This window comes from Oryzias latipes, chromosome 16 (genome assembly GCF_053564925.1).
Source record: "Oryzias latipes strain Hd-rR chromosome 16, Olatipes_Hd-rR_3.1".
Classification (NCBI taxonomy): domain Eukaryota; kingdom Metazoa; phylum Chordata; class Actinopteri; order Beloniformes; family Adrianichthyidae; genus Oryzias; species Oryzias latipes.
In genome coordinates this window covers 28,309,157-28,316,139 of record NC_136252.1, presented here as the reverse complement: position 1 = coordinate 28,316,139, position 6,983 = coordinate 28,309,157, and positions in this window count along the sequence as shown.

Genomic DNA, 6,983 nt, shown 5'->3' with positions numbered 1-6,983 from the left:
TTTCCTGGCAGCAGAATCCTCACATCACAATTTTCTCCAAGCTTCCGTCTTTCTTTTAATTGTTCCATATCCTCCTGTTTAGCTTTTTCTTTCCTCATCTTTCTGCTTCCTTGCACCTCATGGGATAACATAATTCAGAAACCCTGTTAGACCAAAGACCCTTACCCACTCTGCCTCCCTTTTTCTAAGACCTTCTCAGTGGGGTTCTGAGAAGGATAGTGATTACAACCAACCCACTGCCGCCTTGCCATCCCAATTAATGTTGGGGCTTAAAGACAGAACTCGGAATAAAAGAAAAAAATGCCAGTGTCCGCATCTCCATACATTACCATACTAAACAGGCTGCTGGAGTGGCTGAGCCCAACTGGTGGCTCTACAACAGACACTTCAGGGACATGTTCCCCCAACCAGGCGCACTCCAAGTCAGTCATGTTTGCATAAACTGTCCCTGTCTCTAAACAGAATTGAGGACGTCTCCTTCTGGTTCAGTCCTGAAAGTCAAGAGGCAAACATATTACATTATAGAATATGACTTTTTGGGGGCTCAGTTTGTTTTCTTTTCAATGAAGTTTGTTTCTCTGAAGGATAAATGCCCAGATTCAGATCTACAGTCAAGAGCACGTCTTTCAAACCAACTTAGTATGTGTGTGTGCATGTAAAGGACAATTTGACATTTTTGAAGGTCTTCGTTTCAGTAAACAGTAATATAATCTTTGTTTTTACTATTCTGTTTTTGCAAAGGTGAAAACATTAAGAAGACCACATGTTGGCCACTCTTAATAGACTTTAAAAGCTTTCAAGTTGGAGGCAAACCAGGTGAATTTAAAGCTTGGTCCATGGAAAAATACATTTTATGAAGCAAAGCTGCTCACTTTGAAAACCAAAGGGAAAAAAAACACAGAAGTAACAGCATTAAAAAAAAAAAAAACATTGGCAAGTAATTTTTAAAATAATACTTCACTTTTGAACTTGGTAAAATATATATATATATATATATATATATATATATATATATATATATATATATATATATATATATATATATATATATATATATATATATTTACTCTACCAGTAGGCTTGTGATCGTAAAGTGTACTTCAAAATGACAAATCTTTAGTCTGTAACAGAGAGCCAACATGGTGGTGTATGACATTAAAGATGTTAATTTATCGAGGAAGTGAATGTTTGCTGTATAATTTTTACAAAAACATTTGATCACCACTCTGCAGCTCCTCCTGACAATTCCTGTCACAGAGTCCTCTGATGAGACACTTTTCACCTTTAGAGATGCTAAACAAACTACTTGAGATCCACAATACCTCGAGAGAGGATTACAAGGCCAACACTCCTGTCAGCTGAATGTGATGAGGAAGGACAAAAACAACTTGTTTCATTTGCTGAAGGAGAGGCAAAAAGTCCTTTGAGGAAGACCTATTCTAAAGTAAAAAAAAAAATGGATTGGAGCAACTAAATCAAAACAGTTTTTGTTCCATGACTTGTTTGTTTCAGGTTTTGATTCATGTATTTATCGTGATGCCAAATGTTTCTTCACAGTTTCAAACACAAATCTTTACAGTGGTGAACAAATCAACAGATCTGCCTTGAGGTCAAACAGCACTGAATAACAACGAAAATCAAAAACAAACAAGATCTACATCTCTGACTCTTCAGGCTTCACTGAGCATGTCAAACACTGAAATCCTTAGCAGCATAGCTGGAGGAAGACCGAACAGGACCAGTCAAGTTTGTTTTGTTATTGAGGTTTTTTGGAAAAGGTCCCCTCTTTTCCAGACTCATTTTAAAATGTGGCGCTTGGCACGAAGACCAAAAAACAATTCTCTGGTCTCTTTATGCAAAACTATGTGTTCAAATCATAAAACAGAGGAAACAGATATAAAAAACAGTGCTGTAAAACCTTTCATTTTCTATTTTATTTTATTGACATTTTAAACTAAATTAACGTATTTGTTCTCTTAAATTTATTTTAAATTACCAATCATTTTTCATGCACATAATATTTAATGTAATAGTAAGGTGAAAAAAATTCAACTGAAGTAAGGGGTGGTCAGCTTTCCCTCTTATTTTCCAACCATTTATGCAGATTGTGATCACTTCAGTCAGACAACTCATGCAGTCAAGAACATTTATTTCCTTATTTCTGTTAGTTTGGCATAAGGCCCCATTCAGTTACATAAAACAGATCTCCATAGAAAACTTTTTTGGCATTATCTACCCCTAACGGGGCTCACAGGTGGAAGCCGGGGAGGAGGATGGGGTGACGAATGCAGAACTCGTGGAAATGGAAGAGAAGGATTGGACCGCACACCTGGTACTTAAGTAGGACGCTGAACAGGTGAGTTGATTAGACTGAACCGCCCTGAAGGGAGTAGTAACCAGGTAAGCGCACCGCTCAAGTTGCCTGCCTGAAAGACTCCCAGGGTCCTTCATTTTGTGCACATCATTTCTGGAGTTTGACATTTTCAAAAAAAATAAATGAAATTGAACAGCAAATCTTTTCTTGAGCAAGTCAAGAATTTGTTATGGATTTTTCAAATACCCAACTCTAGTTACAAGGAAAAAGCAGGAGCTGTAAAACAGCAGCAAAAAACAAACAATGGTTTACTGCAGGCAGGAATAACAATTCTGCATTTTTAGGGATAAGTGTGTTGTGCAATTCAGCAAGATAAAAAAAAAAGTTAGATTGAACCATGACTCTCTTGGCTGATAATTATACTGGAACACATGACCAGATATAGAAATATATTCATATTCTGAACTGAAACATGGCGAGTGAAAACGCAAGGAAACAAAAGAATCCAGCCAGAGCACTGAAAAAACATTGAACTTATGAACTCATGAACTAAATTACAAACCAGGAACAGCTGAACTGCTGAAAATCTGACACCAGGTGTGACAGTGCTGAACTGAAGACCAAGCCAGTGTAAGAAAAGCAGCAAACTAAAATGAGTAAAACAGAATAAAATCACAAAAACGTTTGTGCTATATCTCCAAATTTGATGCCAAATATCATACCTTGCACTGGTCACTGACATACAGGCAACATTTTTAATAAGCATCTCTGGAAAAGGGTCATTTTCAAGATCTCACATCCGGGATGAGACATGAAATACAAGGATTTTATTCAGAATTTTTCAGCCTGTCAACATCTCATTCGGTAACAATGCAGAAAATGAGTTCAGGAATAAGACTCAGTATTCTCTGGTGGGTTTCTTTCCATCAGCTGCATGAAACGTGTGCAGAATGTTTTCCATCCAGTCTCCATCTGTGAACTCTGAACTTTTCAACAAAATCCCCTGAGCAACCTGAACATAAACAACACACTAACAAATCCCACGGCTCCACTTGCCATTTTGAATGAGTGTTGCTGTAAATTGCAATGCAGAACAATATGCATATTATGATGCAACACAGCACAATTAGGATGGTGGTCATTTTTCTGCTTGTAATTGTTGCTATGAAAGAATGCTGCACATCAACATGAGCTATAGATAATACAGACTTTTTGCATTAAAATCTAGTCATAATTTCTGTCTGCTTTCTTGAGTAAATATACATTGGATGTATTTATTTATTTAAGTATGTTTTTTTTCTGATGCTATGTGGAATTTAACCAGATGCCTACATGTGCCATCAGTTGCCATAATATAAATTAATAATATTTGTTGAACTTGATTATTTCTGATATTCCAACTTTGTATAGTTACAGCAACTGGATCCCAACAGGTTCCCTCATGTTATTTTGCATCCATCCTAAAAAAAACTTTGGTTTTGAACTGTTCAGTGCCTCTTCCCGGGTCTTTCATATGTCATGTGTATAGCACACACCCACACTGCCTGTCAGAACACCCTCGCACAAATCTGTGCAACTATGCCACCATGAATCTTGCAGCAACTTTTAAGTTACAGTCCGTCAAACTGTCTTTACTCTTCCTTTCTCTTGATGACTAATAATGCGCTCAGTGACACTTTGTCCAGCCACACTCAACAATACATCAAGGACCCAAACAGAAAAAGGAGAGCTCTGCTAAATTTAAATCAAAGTTGGTCAAATGCAAATAAAAAAACAGATGATTTAGCTACTTAAACAGAAATCAAAAAGTCCAATAAGACCAGTACATTTGAACCTGTGGAGCAAAAGTTAGGAGAAGTCATAGCTTAACCCTTTTACATTGAAGCTTCACGCCAGTGTTTACATTCTTTCGACTACCGTCAATCTGTAACCGTTGACACAAATAATGTAATTCAAGTGGATTCTGAAACAGGGAAAAGCAGCCTTGTGATGGTTTATGCAACACTTTAAGGTGGTGAAGTGCTTATGCAATCAACATAAATCAGCTGATTCTGATGTGTAGACAAGCAGCTTTTCCTGTTGGTGCAAAGCCAATAGGAAAAGATGCTTGTCCAATGCTTCGTATGCAATTCTACGTTCAAGAACATGCTAAGCGGGCATTCTTGAACGTACTTTTAGCATATGGGATTCACACTGGACTAGCGCATGTACTCACCACTGAAAGGGACTTGGTACAAAATGTCGAACTGGTGGAAATCTTGTGAAACGTTTGACCATACAGTCTGGTGGAATGTGTTAATAATGTTCCCTTTGGATTATTTTGATGTGGAAAAACAACATTGGGCTGAACTTTATGCAACTAAAATGTGAATAGATTTCCCGTTAATTCTTGTTTACCTGTTTGTTTGTACACATATTTAATTTACACTTGATTATCTTGCAAGAAATACAAGGAATCTGTAAAAACTCCTGAGTCACACTGTTTTATGTTTTGGCCAAAGATGTCCTGGATCGATTTTAGGTCAGTGAATAGAATCAAACTGAATCCATCAAAATGGACTGATATGGACTATGAATTGTATCGCCAACCTCAAATTATGATTATGAACTAATTGTTAAAATAAATAATTATACTCAGAGCTAAACGTTTTCTGATTTAATTAAGCCTTCATATTTTGATTTTAATTTTTAACCTAACCCTCAATTACCAAATGTTGCAGTTCCTCAAAAACCACTGAATGGCTATTGAATTTACTTTTTATATCTGTGTTAAGTCCAACTTTACACTAGAAACAAACTTGTGTTATTAAAGACCTACTCTGATCATCTTCTAAGCTGTCTTAATTTCACCAAAAAAAAAAAGAATTGTCGTTTTCCAAGACTTACTATCTGCAGACCAGCAGTAGTTCGTTATAAATGTGGGGCTGAGTTGTGGGCGGGACTGTTGGCGCAGATCAACCCCGCCCCAACATTCCCCTCCCTGTTGCGGAATGGAGCAGGAAGCTTTTGGCCCACCCATTGTATTCTCTTCATCACAAATAAGTTCCTTCTCAAATAGCATTTTCTTTGTCTGCTCCTGATTCACAAAAATTTGGATAAAGAAATAATTAGAAATGCAAATTTGAGCTTAAATTTCATTAAATAGGTCCTCCATCTTCAGAAAAATGTCACAAGGACATGTTAAAAACACCAAAAACATTATTTTTCATCAGACTAGGTGTTTAACGACACCTGTGGCATACTTTTTCTTAAAGTCAGTCGCCTGCTTTTTTCTACAGCTTTTTTTTTTAATGGCATGTAGATGGACTCATGGGTGGACTCAATAAAACTCTCACTTTCACGATCACCCTCCTTAGGCTTCAACTTAGCAGTTCAAAATGTGTGGGTGACATCAGAGATTATCAGTCCAGTGATTAAATGTCTTTGGTTTTAATCTTAGCGTTGTTACTCTGGACCAGGGCTCTGCAACCTGAGGCTCTAGAGACACATGTGGCTCTTTAACTCCTCCCTTGTGGTACTCTGGCTGAAGAAAAATTATAATCATTTTAAAATATGAGGATTACTTAGTTACCATTGCTTTGAGTTAATCAAATTCATGAATTCATGGCCAAGGTGCTTTTATAACAGATCAATAAACTGTGTAAAGTTTGGTACACTGCTGCTTACATTACACAAAATAGCAATGTTTTGTGTGTTTTACAAGTATGGACAGAATTCAAACACTAAGGGGAAGTGCTAAAATTTATATGTGCATTTATTTCCTTTACTTTTCTGGATCCTAAACCAAAGAAGTCATGTTCAAATTCAGGTTAAAAGTAATCAAAAGAAGGGAGAAGGATGATGGCCCACCAAAGCAGACTACTGCCGTAGTAACAACCGCACTTAAGGGTGGATATAAGCAAAAACTGGGAAACCTGTAAGGGGCACACAGGTGGTCTGCACGAAATATCAATCTCGTTGACAGCTCAGTGAAAACAGAGAGAAAATTGACCATGCAGCTTTCTTTCTAAGAGCATGCTACAAGATCATACGTAGGGAACACTTAAACAACATTTAAGGGTAAGTAAGCGTGAAGTTGGTCAGACACAGGCATGTTGCATGGATTTTTGCATGTAGGCTGACTGTTAGGAATTAGGAAATCAGACAATCAGATCGTAGTTTGTGTGGACATACTAATTGCATTAGTAAGAGTCTCTAATGACTTGCTATTCGCCTCAGAGCAGGGACTACTCTGTATTCTGGTCCTATTAGACCTCAGTGCAGCCTTTGACACTATCGACCACAGCATCCTATTCAAAGGATTAAAGCATGACATAGGGATCAGAGGATCTGCCCTCTAGTGGTTTGAATCCTGTTTATCTGATAGGTACCAGTTTTTTTAATGTAAAAGGACAGTCCTCTCATTGCACTTAAGTTAGCGTCGGAGTCCCACAGGGCTCAGTTCTATGACCCATCCTGTTTGTGCTTTACATGCTGCCCTTAGAAAACATAATTAGGAAACAACAGCATTAATTTTCACTGTTATGCGGACAATACGCTGTTGTATTTATCCATTAAGCTTGACCAGAATGACAGTATAGAGAAACTTAATGCCTGTATAAGAGACATCAAGACTTGGATGACCATTAATTACCTCCTCCTAACCCTTGTGCTATCCTATGACCCCACC